At 46.3% G+C, this 15,220-nt stretch overlaps 1 protein-coding gene across 3 annotated transcripts in view; it reads right to left on the bottom strand.

The window, feature by feature from the left end:
• Nucleotides 1-15,220, bottom strand: part of RAB27A (RAB27A, member RAS oncogene family) — a 520,171-nt gene that overhangs the window by 145,536 nt on the left and 359,415 nt on the right. The window lies entirely within an intron of this gene.

Raw genomic sequence — 15,220 nt, 5'->3', positions numbered from 1 at the left:
TAAGGCAGTCTTGTGGCTTTTTCAATCATTTGTTTAAGTCCTGGATAGAATGCAGTTTGATTTTTAGGTCTGGCATAAAAGAACCTTCATTTATTTAGTTACGTTTTACCTAAACAAACCTTTGGCAGTCTTGCCAGCTTTGCATACACAGAAATTAATTTAAATTAAAAAAAAATAAACACAGAAACTCAAGGTCTTTGAGTCAGTCCTCTTCATCCACTGCCGTGTTCAGCTGTCATTCCTATTGCACTTCCATCCACAACAGCATACAGCATGAGGCAATAGGTCAGCCCACTTAAGCCACTAGTTTTCTTGCACTGTAATTGTATTTTTCCTGATCACATGTGCACATCTATGATAAAAGGCATTCAGTTCAGTGCCATGGTGGTTGGCAAAAAGGTTACTTTGCCACTGAACTTTCTTTCCATTTAAAAAACCTTTTTGTTTTAATTATTCCTGTGTGTTTAAACTATGTGTGGAGGTTACATAGTTTTAAAGCTAATAGTACATTTTCTTTGTGTAAGTATGAATTGTTTCCTATGCCCCCAATCCACTCTTTTTGGGACAAGGTTGTGCAAACTACATTGCACTGAGCTCACCCATATCGGGCGAGCTCCCACATATGGCAGGTCTACGCTGGGCCGGGGGCACCTGGTGGAAGGGGGGCCCAATGTGCCTCCGTCCCCCTAACAAGGTGCTGGGAGAAAGCATCAGTGCAGCCATGGAAGCACTTCTAGTGTATTCCGGGTCGCGCAAACAAAATGCGCTCATCGAACCCACCCATAAAGGGGTCACAGTCAGCGAGCGGGTCTTTATTTACCACTCGCAAACCGCAAGAGGATCTCTGCTCCTCACCCAGGGCAACTTTTGAGCACGCACAAATCTTTTCACCTTTTTTTCTCTTCACTTCCAGTTCTTTAATTTATTGCAGATCGAGGAGGTTAAGCAGGCATGCTCCGCTTCGTGCTCTGCACCTCGTTGGTTTCAGCAGCAACCCAGTCGTGCCGTGCGGGGAGCCACATGGGTTTGAGTGCCGCTCACCTGATCCGAGCATGGCTTAGTGGCGGCTCTGGCAGGGGCCCTGGAGCTGCAGGTGAGAGGGTGAATTGTTTGAGCTTGAGGTCCTTGGTAAGTGGGCAGAGGAAATTTGTGAGGGGCATTAGCAGCATTTGTGGCTTTTTGTGACTGAGTTAGTTGGTGTTGCTGGTGTAATTGTTGGGTTCCTCCTCCTGGGTTCCTGGTTTCACTGGTCCTTGTACCCCTTTTGGCAGTTGTTTCTGGTGCCTTACTAGCAGCATGGTGTTTCTTTCTAAGAGGCTCTGGCAACATTTGGTGGGCATTACCAGTGAAACTGCTTTAGTTGGTATTGCTGGTCAATTTTAGTCCTTCCTGTATTCCTGGTTCGCTGGGTCTTTGGGCAGTTGTTCTGGTGCCTGGCTAGCAATGTGCTTTGTAACACTGCAAACTCTGTGTTAGGATGGTTATAGTGGTGTTTGTCTGCAAGGATCGATCAGCATGGCAGCAAGTGGGAAAAAGAGTGCTAAGCGATCCCGGACCGAGACGGTTTTAGAGGCATTGAGGCTCAGAATGGATGCTATTGATCAGGCCATTGCATCATTGAAGTCACAGCCACCTGAGGTGCCAATGAAGCAGGTGGAAAGACCAAGGAGGGCAGGAGGGCCCCCCAGGCAGGCATTCCCACGAGTCCTGAAGAGAGCTAATGGGCAGGGGAAGCATAAAGGGAATCCATTCGGGCCGGCTCTCAGTAACCAGGACATTCGGGGCCAGGGGGCGGAGAATCAGGATCCTAGCTATGTGTCAGTAGTGCCGGTGGATCTGACCCTGTCCCAGGATGCTCCTAGTACAGTGACGGTGCAGCCTGTTACTGAAAATGCACTGGTCCTGCCCAGGGGGTGGCAGGGGGGCCTAGAACCTCAGCTGCAGGTGGTGCTGGCCAGGTGGGTGTACAGGGTACTGTTGCAGATGTTACTGGGATGGCAGCCGCTGGTAGTACTGTGCAGAATTTGGGTTTTGGTATGCTATGGGAGTTACCTCTGCAGGGGGACAGGTTCAACAGGACATGGTGGCTAATTTAGTATCTGTGTTGCCATGGCTCTCTGAGGTGGGCATGCTGTACGCCCCTTCAGTGGGGGGGCACCTTGGCAGGGATTGGTGAGGGTGATGTTATGGAGAAAGCTCGATACCTGATTTCTCATCTAGGTAGCACAAAGGATGGTCAGGGAATGCAGGGGAGCGCAGCCGGGCTCAGGCCCAGCTGGGTGGCTGAGAGGACCACCCCTGCTACTTTGTCAGCCCTAGTAGGGAGTCAGACCCTCCAAGTGGCCACTGTTCCTGAGCAGCCATTGTGTCAAGCGCAGGCAGCCTCGAGTGCAGCAATGGGTGTCGCCAATCCAGAGGGAGCGGCGGCTACGCTGATGACCGCCCCTGTTCAGAGGTCAGCAAGTACAGGTACTGGGCTTTCTTTGCCCTCTATGGGTTTGGGTGATATTCGCTCTGAGCATGAGCGGTTGGGTTTGTGCCACTGGAGGTGAAAGGAAAAATATGGAAAGGTGCTTGTGTGGACATTTTTGATCTGCTCATTGATAAATCTGGGAAAGAGAAGGTTAAGCATTGTAAAGAATTTGCTCACTCTAGGGAATGCGGTCATTGGACTCATAAGAAGAATGTTGACAAGACTTTGCTTAATTGAGTCAGGGGTTTCTCAACCTATCAGGCATTTTGGTGGAGCATTTCAATGATGAAGGCCCAGCTGGCTTGTTTTCAGAACAGAATAGTGGGTGTGCACGATGAATATGGCAGTACAGCCTGGAAGGATTATGATAAAGTTAGGAGGATTAAATCCAATAGGCCCATCCTGGGATGGGACCAGATTGATATAATCACTTGGCTCCGCTATATGAATCAGCCTCAAGGCACAGCGGGTCAGCCCTTTTGGGCAGGGTCGAGGTCCAACAGTGGACTGGTGGGAGGCCAAAGAAAGGGGCTTGCTGGGATTTTAACCAGCGCACCTGCTTCCAACCTCATGAGACTTGTAGATTCAAACATTGCTGTTCCTTCTGTGGTCAGGCCCCCACCCTGAATCTAAGTGTTTTAAGAAATCCAGAGATAAAGGCAACAAGAAGCAGGAAGGAAAACTCAGATTTTGGCAAAGCTCCCTCCCAGGTTAACCTAATGCCAATGGTACCTTGGCTCAATACTTACACTAACCAGGTGGCTGCTCAGATATTCTATAAGGGTTTTAAGGAGGGATGTGGATCTCAGAAGAGACTTCTGGTTCCTACCTGTAAGTCCTTGGGTTGGACCTGAGAAGTCTCTCATATCCAACCCAGGTGTGGCAAGGGCAAAGATTCTAAAGGAGATGAGTTTGGGACACGTAGGGTGTCCCTTTGTTCTAGTCCCTATGGGTGTTTTTTTTCTGTTCACCCCTGGGGTTGGTTCCTAAGAAAGAACCAGGGGAGTTCAGATTGATCCATAACCTGTCAGCTCTCCTGGTGTGTTTCTATGAATGAAGCTATTGATGGTGCACTATGCTCAGTCAAATATGTGTCCCTGGATCAAGCAAACCAGATGCTAAAGGAACTGGGGCCCGGGGTTGTGATAGGTAAATCCGATATTGAGTCTGCTTTCTGGCTGCTGCCTGTCCACTTGGAAGATTTCCATCTTCTGGCTTTCCAGTTCGACGGAGCCTACAACTATGATAAGTGTATGCCGATGGGTTGCTCCATGTCCAGTTCCCATTTAGAAAAATATAGCATGTTTCTGGTATTAAGGCAGAAGTCGAGAGACCAGTGGGTGCTTCACTACCTTGATGATTTTCTGCTCCTTGGCAACCTTGGCTCTGAGCGGTGCACTGAAGCTTTGGGGGTCTTTAAGAGACTGATGGGGAAGTTTGGGGTACCACTAGCACAGGTCAAGATGGAAGGCCTAGCCACCATGATTGAGTTTCTGGGAATTGAATTTAATTCTGTGGCAGGGATGTCCAGGTTTCCAGTGGGGAAGGTTGACACTTTCTCCCAAGCCTTGCAGGCATGTTTGAGAGCTAAGAAGGTCATGCTCCATCAGCTGCAAGGACTAATGGGGCAACTTAATTTCGCTCTATGGATCATTCCCATGAGGCACCTCTTCTCGCGCTCTATTGCCTAGGCCATGCCTGGCTTAAAGGTAAAACATCACTACACCAGGCGAGGCCAAGTAGGATATGAGGATTTGGGAATCATTCCTCTGTGACTTTAATAGGAAAGTTGCGTGTCCGGGTCAGCCTAGGTCCAAAGGGGAACTGGGTCTCTTTATGGATGCAGCAGGCAGTGAGGGGTTTGGAGCCATCTTTGGGGCTGCATGGTGTGCGCAGCATTGGCCCAAGGAATGGATGCAGTCTGGGTTGGTGGCCTATATTGGCTTTCTGGAGCTGTTCCTGATCCTTGTGGCTTTGACAGTGTGGCCGAGCATTTTTGTAACCAGTCAGTGATTTTCTGGTCGAACAACATGACAGTGATAGAGTAAATCAACAAGCAAGCTGCAAAATGCATAATGATTCTGAGGCAGTTGAAGAAAAATGGGTGCCTGTGTCTGCGGTTGAAAATCCTTTTTAGAGCGAAACATGTGTCTGGTGTTTTGAACATTACCGCTGATACTCTGTCCCATTTTAAAATGCAATTTTTCATATCCTACCATCCCAACGCCCTTCGCGGAGCATCTGTGACTGATTGGTGCTCTAGATTATCAGACTTTGTGGCAGCCAGTTTAGCACCCAGGATCAGGAGGGTCTATGAGGGGGCTTTTAATGCTTATTCTGAATTCCTTGAGTGGGTTGGGATGTCTGATCGTTCTGCTGCATCGTCGGTCATATCATTCTTGAGGGTGCTTAAGGGCGAGGGAAGGTCAGCTGTTTGCGCTAGGCGCCACACCGCTGCTATTTCTTTCTTTGCTCAACTACCTGGTTTGCCGGATGGAACTAAATCTTTCCTGGTAAGAAGGGATTTGAAGGACTGGCAGCGGCTCGAGGGGGCCAGATCGGATTCTAGGCACCCCAGTGTTACAGCCACGCTGGCTGCCATCTTGGGGGCTCTTGGAGGTATATGTAGCTCCCTGGAGGAGGTCATCCTATTCAGGGAGGCATTTACCCTGGTCTTTTATGGGGGCTTGGTGAGTTGGTGGCCAGAAGCAAGAGGGATACTGAAGGAGGGCTACAGCTGGTGGACATCCAGTGGTTGGCTAGAGCGCAGGCCCTGGCGATTAACATTCCTCATTCTGAGGTTGATCAAGTAGGGAAGGGTGACCACGCACTGTTGCCTAGGGCCCCTGGCAGTGAGTGCTGTCTGGTCTACAACTTGAAGGTCTTCATGCTCTAGTGGCTCTGGGGAAGCGGGGGGTGAGGGGGAGGTTCCTGTCTTAGTCCACGCAGACGGCACCCTGCTGACCAGGCACCAATTCTCAAAAATACTGAAGCGTGGTTTGTCTTTAGTGGGTTTAGTGGGTTTTGACTCATCTGAGTTTGGAACTCAATCCTTCAGAATAGGGGAGCCATGGCGGCCGTGGCGATGGGACTCTTGGTGCAGCTGTATGAAGGATTGGTAGGTGGTCCTTGGACTGCTATAAACATTATGTGAGACTACATATGCTTTAAGTGCTTTGTCTCAAACCGTGTGTCTTCTCCTGCTCTTTCTGTTAGGTGTCTGGTGTGGGGAGTGGGGTGACCAGTCGGAGGTCCCGAGTGTTCCGGTGTACACAGAAGCTCAGGGGATCACAGATGTTTGTGTCATCGGCCACTCTTATGTGCGGTGAGCTGTATACCAGAAATGTATTTGCATCACATGCATTGCAGGCAGGGTACCGCCTTGCCTTTTACCGTCTTCGAGGGCTCCAGCTTGCTCAGTTGAAGCAGGCACTGAACAGGATTCTGCAAGAGGGGTGCACGCCTCTGGGCATCATCATTCTGCACTTAGGTGGTAATGACTTGTTTCCTCTTGGGCCGTGGCAGCTGTTTGAACTGGTGGTTTCAGAAGTCGGCTGATTGGCAAAGAGATTTCCACATGCGGTGCTTGCTTGGTCAAGTAACATCCCCCGGTTACAGTGGAGGGACAGCAAATCGGTCAGGGTTTTTAATGAATCGGTGAGACGGATAAACAATAAGGTTGCCGAGCTATTCAGGCCACCCAGGTTGGCCATCATTCCACATGGTTAGAGGGAGCAGTTCTTCTTGCGGGATGGGGTGCACCTATCATGGGCTGGCAATTACATGTTTTTGGAGAACTTCATGGCTTGGTTGGTGCACTGCCCACAACAGGGGAGCAACTTCTGGCAGGGGTGAGGGGGATTGTAGGTCTACTATGCTGGCCTGTGGCGGGGTGAAATCATGATTGGTGGGGCAATTCAGATTATCTTTCTTACTTGAGCAGGACACCAAGGTCACAGAACCCTTGAAGGGTGCTGGCAGGGAATCAAAGGCAACATCCAGTGGTGTGGGGGGTTGTGAGCAATCGCTGGCATCTGGTCCCTTAGGGCCAACCACCCGCGTATGCGCAGTTTGCACAAAGCTAGCACTAGCTCTTTGGGGGGGTGGGAGTCTGAAGGGTGGATAGGGTGCCTGAGGTAAGTATCCTGGTGGGCAGGCTGCCCCCCTGCACAACGTTTGCACCTAGAAAGGCTGCAGGGGGCTGGGCTCGCCCATATGGAGGCACCAACCCCTGGGCCACTTAGTCGGAAGCGTGGATCTGGGACTGGGAGTCCCCATCGGGGCCAGTCATGATCTCATCTGCAGTCACTGAAGTGGATACGCAATCTATTGGTTCAGGGTCACTGCATGCTGAGAAAGACTGGATTAAAGATGATTACAAGCAATGATACAGCAGACACATATGCATTGTTGCAGCCACAGATATCGAGGCTCAAAGATATATGGGCCCCATTGAGGGCGTGTCTGTTACAATATACCTATGCTGAGATGCCTTGGAAATCTGGTACTTTAACAGACAATAGCAAAACATCTTAAATACGAACCAGCACACTATTAGATACTCCTGCTTGAGGAGAGACAGGGCAAATACAAATTACATGGTCTATACAGACGACATAGTGGATGGAAATGTTAATATTGGAGGAGACTGGTAGGAACTGAAGTGAAAATGTGAGTCTGATATACCTGTATACTAGTTCATACCTTCTTCCCAGATATTAATATCCCCTGCCATTTGAAAAGATAGATTGCCAGTATAATACTGACATGATCCCTGAGGGCTTGGCATAACTGTATACATACCTATTGCAAAGTGTGTCATGCCAAGTGTTTCATTTACATTTGTACTCCCCATTCTTTTTTATTTTGTTTAATGTATCCCTTTCCCTTGTGAAAATAAATAAATAAAGAGAACTACAATTGCCAGAATGTAAAAAAAGAAAACCTGCACTGGCTATGCTGCTTAAGAATGGAGTCTCGAATAGTGGTGGCTGTATATTTATATTTGACATTCTTATCTAGGAGTACAATATATATTTCCTCAGTTTTTCTCTACAATCTGCAACTACTCTATGTTATAAAATAAAATTCATTGTTTTTGAAAAAAAAAAAGTTTTTCTATGCCTGCTCCTCGTGCTGTTCTATTAAAATGATACCATTTGTTAATTTTATTTTTACATTTCTATTGTTTATTGCAAACCAACGTCCAGCAAGAATAGCTGGGAGCATGTTTTCTTTTCTTTGCCTTTCTTTGTGTGGCATATGCTTGTGTGGTGTCCAATGTTGGTCCAAAAGGGCTGATGTCATGCCATCGTTTCATGCCAACTATGGCTACATACACTATTTCCATTTAGATCCACATAGAATATCGGGGGTATTATATAACACATTTTGGCCTCCTGACCTTTATTGCATCAGATTTACAATAGAAGGGAATACAAAATATGGGCAAGATGAAACATAGATTACCTCCTCAATCAATTCCTTTCTAATAAAGAGTAAACTTTGAAGAATGGTCAATGTGCAATGTGTCTTCACACAATCAAATTAGAATGAAAAGATCCCAAAGGCTTTATGGATTTTGCAAGTTATGTGCCTAACAGCAGAACAAGGAGGTATTTCAGAGAATGTTAGTTTATGGCAGAAGATACCACAAATAGGTTATTCCCTGAATTTTTTAACAGGAATCTGCAATTTGGACCTTTCCCCGCATCAAACAGCGGGAGAATTGAGTGGAATTTGAAGGCCTGTGTATTCCTTTTTTACACAAAGAAAATAGTAGGTTGCAGGAACCATGTTAAATGATTATGGAACCATAAATTAAATACAGTTCAGCAAAATGGATCCTTTACATATTTTCCAAGTCACAGCACTGTATCCCTGGTGGACCACACAGCTCTCACTGCCTGGGCAAATTTTATTCTACAGAGATCCCGACAGTTCATGCTGCAACATTCTGCCAGTATTGGCCAGCACAGTATAGTGCATGTCCATTCTCAGGCTGGCAATCTTTCCCTCTTTCACTATAGATATTCCCCTTTGAGTTTTTCAATGTTATCTGCAAGGTGCTATCGTCCAGATGCAAAAAAGATGCAATGGTAGTCAATTAGCTGCTGTTCGTTGGGATTATCCTCAGGTCTGAGTTAATGGCCTGTAATGTTGGTTCATATTGGCCTTGAGAAGAAGGACTGTTCCTGCTCTTGAGGTTGCCAATGCCAATAGACCTACAGTATTGTCTTGGGTACCACTAGACACAGTGAGTATTTTCTGTGTCAGATTTGCAACCACTTGATTTTGAGCCTCAATTAGTTCAATCAGTTCCTCGTGGACCATGCCAGTTAGGATCATGTGTGTGAGCTCTCTTAACTGCATGGTTGAAGCTATGACACAGATCAGTCAGGCTTATTCCCATAGGTTATGTGTAAAGCGTTTGTGTAACACACTTGCACCAGTGACACAATAAATACCCCACAAAAGAGACTCCACACAGGATTATATAAATATGTATATACTGTATCTTGTGCATAAAGCATAAACCAAAACAGCAATATTCATAGATACTTTGTGCACTATGCAACTCCTGAGTCGGTACTCATTATCTTGTTAGTGCAAGAATCCAAACATCATACAATATAACATCAGGCCATTAAATGCAGTAGTTTGGCTAGGAAACACATAGATTCCCAGGTCTCATCAATAATACATCCCTCATAGATATTTTCTGCTTTGGACATGAATCATAGCTCTTCATTGCATAATGCTGACAGCAGGACAACAAGCAGAAAAGCAATCCAGTGAGTCCTTTACACCACACAGGAGGCAGCAGGGCAACAGCGGAGACCAGTCCAGATCAGTCCTTTTGCAGCTCAACAGTCCTTCTGGCAAACATTCAGTCCTGGTTCCAAAAGTGCTCTAAAAACCATGGGGTCAGAGCCCCTGTACTTATACTCCAAAATGTCTTTCTTCAGGGGGAGACTACAAAGGAACCCCTTCAAGTGTAACACAACCTCTTTCAACCCAGCCCTGGCTCCGGACATCAGTAGGGGGTACTCAGCCTATTGTCTGAGGGCAGGACATAGCCTCATGACATGTGAGGTGTGAACAACCTCCCTCTCCCCATCCTAGAATGACTATCGGTATGCAGATGCCTCTTGTGTCACACCTAGCCCCTCTTGTGTTTTGGCTGTCTGGAAAGTATGCACCAAGTGTAGCTGTCACTCTGCCCTAGACATGGATTGAGGTCAAGCTGCAACAACTAGAGTCATAAGCATAGAGAAATGGCCACATTCTGAAAGTGGCATTTATAAAACAGTAGCTAGGATTTCTCACTACAATTCCAAACATACCAAACATGCCCACGTTACTCCTCTCAGATCAGAAATTACCACTAAACCATATATAAGGGAATTCCCAATGCCATCCTATGAAAGGAGAAGCCTAAAACAAAATAGGCTGTTTGTCACTACTAGGACATGTAAAACATATAAGCACATGTCCTACCTTTTACATACACAGCACCTTTCCCATAGGGCTATTGAGGGCCTAACTTAGGGGTAACTTAGGTGTAGTAAAAAGGGAGTTTACGCGTTGGCAAGTAGTTTGAAATGCCAAATCAATGTGGCAGTAAACTGTGCATGCAGGCACAGCAGTGGCAAACATGAGACAAGTTTGAAAGGCTACTTCTGTGGGTGGCGTAATCAACGCTGCAGGCCCACTAGTAGCGTTTAATTTGCGGGCCCTGAGTATATGGGATACCACTTTACAAGGGACTTACAGGTAAATTAAATATGCCAAACAGGTGTAAACCAATCATACCAAGTTTTAATTGGAGAGAGCACATGCACTTTAGCACTGATTAGCAGTGGTAAAGTGCCCAGAGTCCTAAAGACAACAAAAAGAGGGTCAGAAAAATAGGAGGAGAAAGGCAACACGTTTTGGGATAACCTTGTAGAAAGGGCCATTTCCTACACGTCAAATGCTGATGTGGCAGACAGCTTCTCTTGTAACCTCACTGGATGAATCACTGATGCCTTAGTCCCTTAACCAACAACTCCTTTTCCAGACCAGTGCTCAGGTCTAGAAAGGGACTTAAGTGGCTCCCCTCCACTACTATAGTTTTCTTCTAGACTGACACCCACAGAACTTAATACTACGATTTTAAAGCACCACTTAAAATGCACCTCTTGAAACTTGAGTGTCATGGAAGTTAAAGTGCGTAAACACTGTAAATATGTCAATTGTTGTACACATACCTCAATTAAGGAGGCATGTACCTAGTTTTGCTGGTGGGTTTCACATGTTTGCGATTTTACTGTATTTGGGTGTCTGTCTGTTCTTGCTGTTCTTGTTCTCATACAATGGCTTATTTAAGGCATACCATTTATAACCACATCTGAGTTTCTAATTCCACTTAATCCATTCATTGTCCGATGTACCAACATTGAAACCTACCCCAGTGTACAATATTTGCGATTGCAATACTATTTGCTGAGACCTGTTAAATAAATAGAAAGAACATTCATTTTAAGCCAGGGTAGAGAGAACGTTTGTATTTTAGCTTGGCTGCGAGGAATTCTTTGGTCTAACTAGCACAGGTCGTTTTAAGGCCTGAATAGAAGGGAGGGTCTTTTTTGTGATCAGCTAGCAGTGTTCTCATTCAGAAAGATTAATATAAGCAAACCATAATTTCAGCACTTTGCTTTCACTGCTTGCTTATGCATACATGTCATGCTGGAAACTCCGCAACTTAACATCAAGATTTCCTATCATTTAGGATTTTAGGGCGCCTGATCTGCCATTTATTTGCTCTCTAGCCCTGGCTCACTCCTGGAAAGTGGACTGCAGACACAAAGATCACATGTCCATCGCCCATCGCCCATTCCAACAGCTTTCACTGACACACGGGAGAAAAGAAACAAGGGCCTCACTGCACCGATTTACTTAACCTCATAGTGTGTGAGCCCACTGTTACCAACACCAGCGTGGCATGTGGGCAAAAAATGTGGGGGGTTTTCCGACCGTGCTGGTATCTTTACTTCTTGCCAGCAACCTATAGGACACCTGTTCAAAGGGAACAAAACATCTGCCCTACTCTAAGGCATGCAATGACACTACCACTGAAGAAAAGGAATTGGTAATAAGAACTCATCGAAACAGGTTGTCCTCGTTCAAACAGTGAAGTTTCATGACACTAGCGTGGAATTAAACTTTGGTTTTAAATAGTGCCGTCCCGTAAAAAAAAGCTATGCAAACCAGCTTCAAAGGCGAGATCTGGCATAATCAGATTAAAGAGACAGCAAGACAGCAACTCTTCTGGAATGATCTACTTAAGTGGAAACAAATGTCTTCTTTAGAATTGACACCTCTTTTGATAGAATTTGTTAACACTACCACGCGTGGTCCCCAGGTCCCGCAGCTATTGACCTAGTGTATAAACTGTATTTTAATTATTCAAGGTAGTGCTTAAGTTGGACAGCAGTTTTAAAGTGATGAAGAACATAACTCACGTTTAGCTATGCGTTTTCCTCCAAGGCACTAAGGGGGTCATTCTGACCCCCCAGGGTCGGCGGAAGCACCGCCGACAGGCCGGCGGTGCCCCGCAGGGCATTCTGACCGCGGCGGTTCGGCTGCGGTCAGAAGAGGCAAACCGGCGGTCTCCCGCCGGTTTACCGCTGCCCTTAGAATCCCCCATGGCGGCGCAGCTTGCTGCGCCGCCATGGGGGATTCTGACACCCCCTACCGCCATCCTGTTCCTGGCGGTTCGCCCGTCAGGAACAGGATGGCGGTAGGGGGTGCCGCGGGGCCCCTGGGGGCCCCTGCCGTGCCCATGCCAATGGCATGGGCACGGCAGGGGCCCCCGTAAGAGGGCCCCGAAAAGTATTTCAGTGTCTGCTTAATACGCGACGGGTGCAACTGCACCCGTCGCACCCCTGCAACTACGCCGGCTCAATTCTGAGCCGGCGTCCTCGTTGCAGGGGCATTTCCTCTGGGCCGGCGGGCGCTCTTTTGGAGAGCGCCCGCCGGCCCAGAGGAAATGTCTGAATGGCCGCCGCGGTCTTTTGACCGCGGTGCGGTCATTCAGCGGCGGTACACTGGCGGACGGCCTCCGCCATCCGCCAGGGTCAGAATGAGGCCCTAAATATCCAGATAAAAAAAGCATTGGCAAAGCCAATATGTCTCATCTATGTGAGGGCTATTGGTTTTGACAACGCCTTTTAGTCATGTTGTACAACAGCAAGAAAGCAAGTTTTCATTTTAAAAGAGAGCCCTGCCTACCTGAGAAGGGAGGTAGCCCAGATTTTTACTCAAATCTGTTTATTGAATTTTACTTAGAGAAGAACAAGGTTACAAAAAGGAAAAGTTATAGCCATCGGGGTGCACTTGGAAATGGCAATGGGATAAGGGAGGTAACATATAGCTCCGTATAGTCAAAGCATGAATAGAGCCAAATATAAGTCTAGGTTTGTGCTTCCCATGTGCAGTATAAGAGTGTATCTAGTTCCCTAAATGGGAGATTGAAATCTTGAGAACAATAACAGACCTAGGGGCAGTGAACTAGTAGCCCCATCTCACCTATTCTTAACATAATCCCTTCAAGAGAAAGAAAAAAAAGAAGGAAAGAGAAAGGAAAAACAAAAGAAAAAGGGAGGGAAGAAAGTGGGGAAGGATGAGCAGTTCCTTGGGGGGCACAGCAGAGGAGAGAAGAGAGGAGCAAGAGACCTGTATCACGGGGGTCTGAGTTGAGTCCTGTCCGTCCCACAATGTAGGTGCCTGTGTTTTGCATTTAGAAGCTTTTAATGAAGTTAATGATACTCAGGAGCCACACCAGAATTCCTGAGAGCAGAAAACATGTCTCTCATGCTGATCTCTGGGGCGTGCATCACCTTTGATGTGGAATGTCTGAGAAATCAGCCCTTTCTTTAGAGCGTATGATCTTATTACAAACGTGATTGGTTGATTTTTTTTTTTTTTGTGATCCTAGATTTAGGTGGCAAAAGAAAGCTGCAAAAATTAAAGACTACTTTTGCAACTTTCCTTACTTGTGGTATACTAAGAACAAGTATAATGGCTGCTCTGATCGCACGTTTGCCTTTGGACTCGCCCAACATTTGAAAGGATGAACTGGTGTATATGCTTACAGTTTAAATACATTTAAGCTTGTAAGGGTCCTTTCAGGTCCTACAGCAATCAAAAGGGTTTAGCACGTAGCCTAGACATACGTGTTCACTATAATTGAAATCACTGTACTGCACTGTGCAAGACAGGAGTGATTCGCCAAGTGGGGAAGAGTATAACATTGTAAACCACTGGAAACTCAGCTGCCTGTATGGTGGGTCTCCAATAAATGAATACATTATAGTTGGCACTGTGGATACGGAATTGGTACTGTCGCCAGAATCTGAACGTATGTATATTTAAAACACTGGTGAGACACATAGGGTTCCCATTGTCACAACCATCTGTGCTCTCAAAGGGTAGCAAGAACTGATTCAGACCTACTCCTGGACATAGCTAAATACATAAGTTTGCCAACAGGAATAGTATCTGGTACATCCAAGCAATCACGCCCCTCCCTACATGCCCCCCCTCTAGATGGGCGGTAGTGTGGATGTAAACAAAACCCGTGCTGAGAACCATCAGATAGCAGATTTCTACTTGAGGGGACAGAAGGCACAGGTGTCAATGTTGCTGACTACTCTCTGGGAGAATCAGGATTAACCAGCTCCACGGTGTTCGCATGTATTGCGCAGAAAGTCCTAATAAATGGAGAAGTGAACAACAGAGTTCGGGACAAATAAGACACACATTTCTATTGTCAACTAAAGAATGGAATTTGGACCAGGGTGCCCAATTTAAATCCTTCCCCTGACTATAGGCAAACACCACACAACCTAAAAATGTAGACGATGCTCGATCGCAAATTGTGAACAACATTTCTGGCACTTTTTGGGGCACTCAGTAGTGAAAAGGAACTGCCAGCTAAAGAACTCTACGTAGCGGCGACTATAGTCACTGGACTGTCCCCTTCACTAGAGTTTCAGAAATTCTACTTCGTGCCTTGGGTTTGTTACTGAATGGGGCAGAGGCTTGGAGGGATATTTTTTTTTTTTTTAGGTAGGAGTTTCTTTTTTAGCACAAAGGGCCTGATTACAACTTTGGAGGAGGTGTTAATCCATCCCAAAAGTGACGGATATACCACCAGCCTTATTATGAGTTCCATAGGATATAATGGACTCGTAATACGGCTGGTGGTATATCCGTCACATTTGGGACGGATTAACACCTTCCTCCAAAGTTGTAATCAGGCCCAAAGTCCTCTGAATAGAAGCCAATCGCTTACTTCATTCGTTCATCCATGGCGAGGACTGCCACTGATTAGGCAATTACAATCCAGGTTTTAAATAGTGTTGTTTTCACAAATACATTTCTGTTTTAGTGCTGCTTAGCTCTCTCTGGTGATATATTCTCACCCCACAGTGGGCCCAGAAGGAACAATCCAGCTGGATTCGACCACAAGTTCAAGGACTGTGTGAACATTTGTGCTTCGCGCTGCACAACCTCGTTTTTATCTCACCGACACGATCCACCACTACTCGTCACAGTCATTCCTCTCATTTCAATGAAGTAATCATCAATACATGGACTACTTTTATTGCACTAAAAGCTCCCAGAAAGTAGGACTAGGAATTCTCACAATATGTTTGTCCTCAAAGCTGCATATTATTGTACTGCCATGCAATCTATAGC

The sequence above is a fragment of the Pleurodeles waltl genome, chromosome 3_1, assembly GCF_031143425.1.
Source record: "Pleurodeles waltl isolate 20211129_DDA chromosome 3_1, aPleWal1.hap1.20221129, whole genome shotgun sequence".
Taxonomy (NCBI): domain Eukaryota; kingdom Metazoa; phylum Chordata; class Amphibia; order Caudata; family Salamandridae; genus Pleurodeles; species Pleurodeles waltl.
The sequence above is the reverse complement of the archived record's forward strand: the minus strand, read 5'-3'. Positions and strand labels throughout refer to the sequence as shown.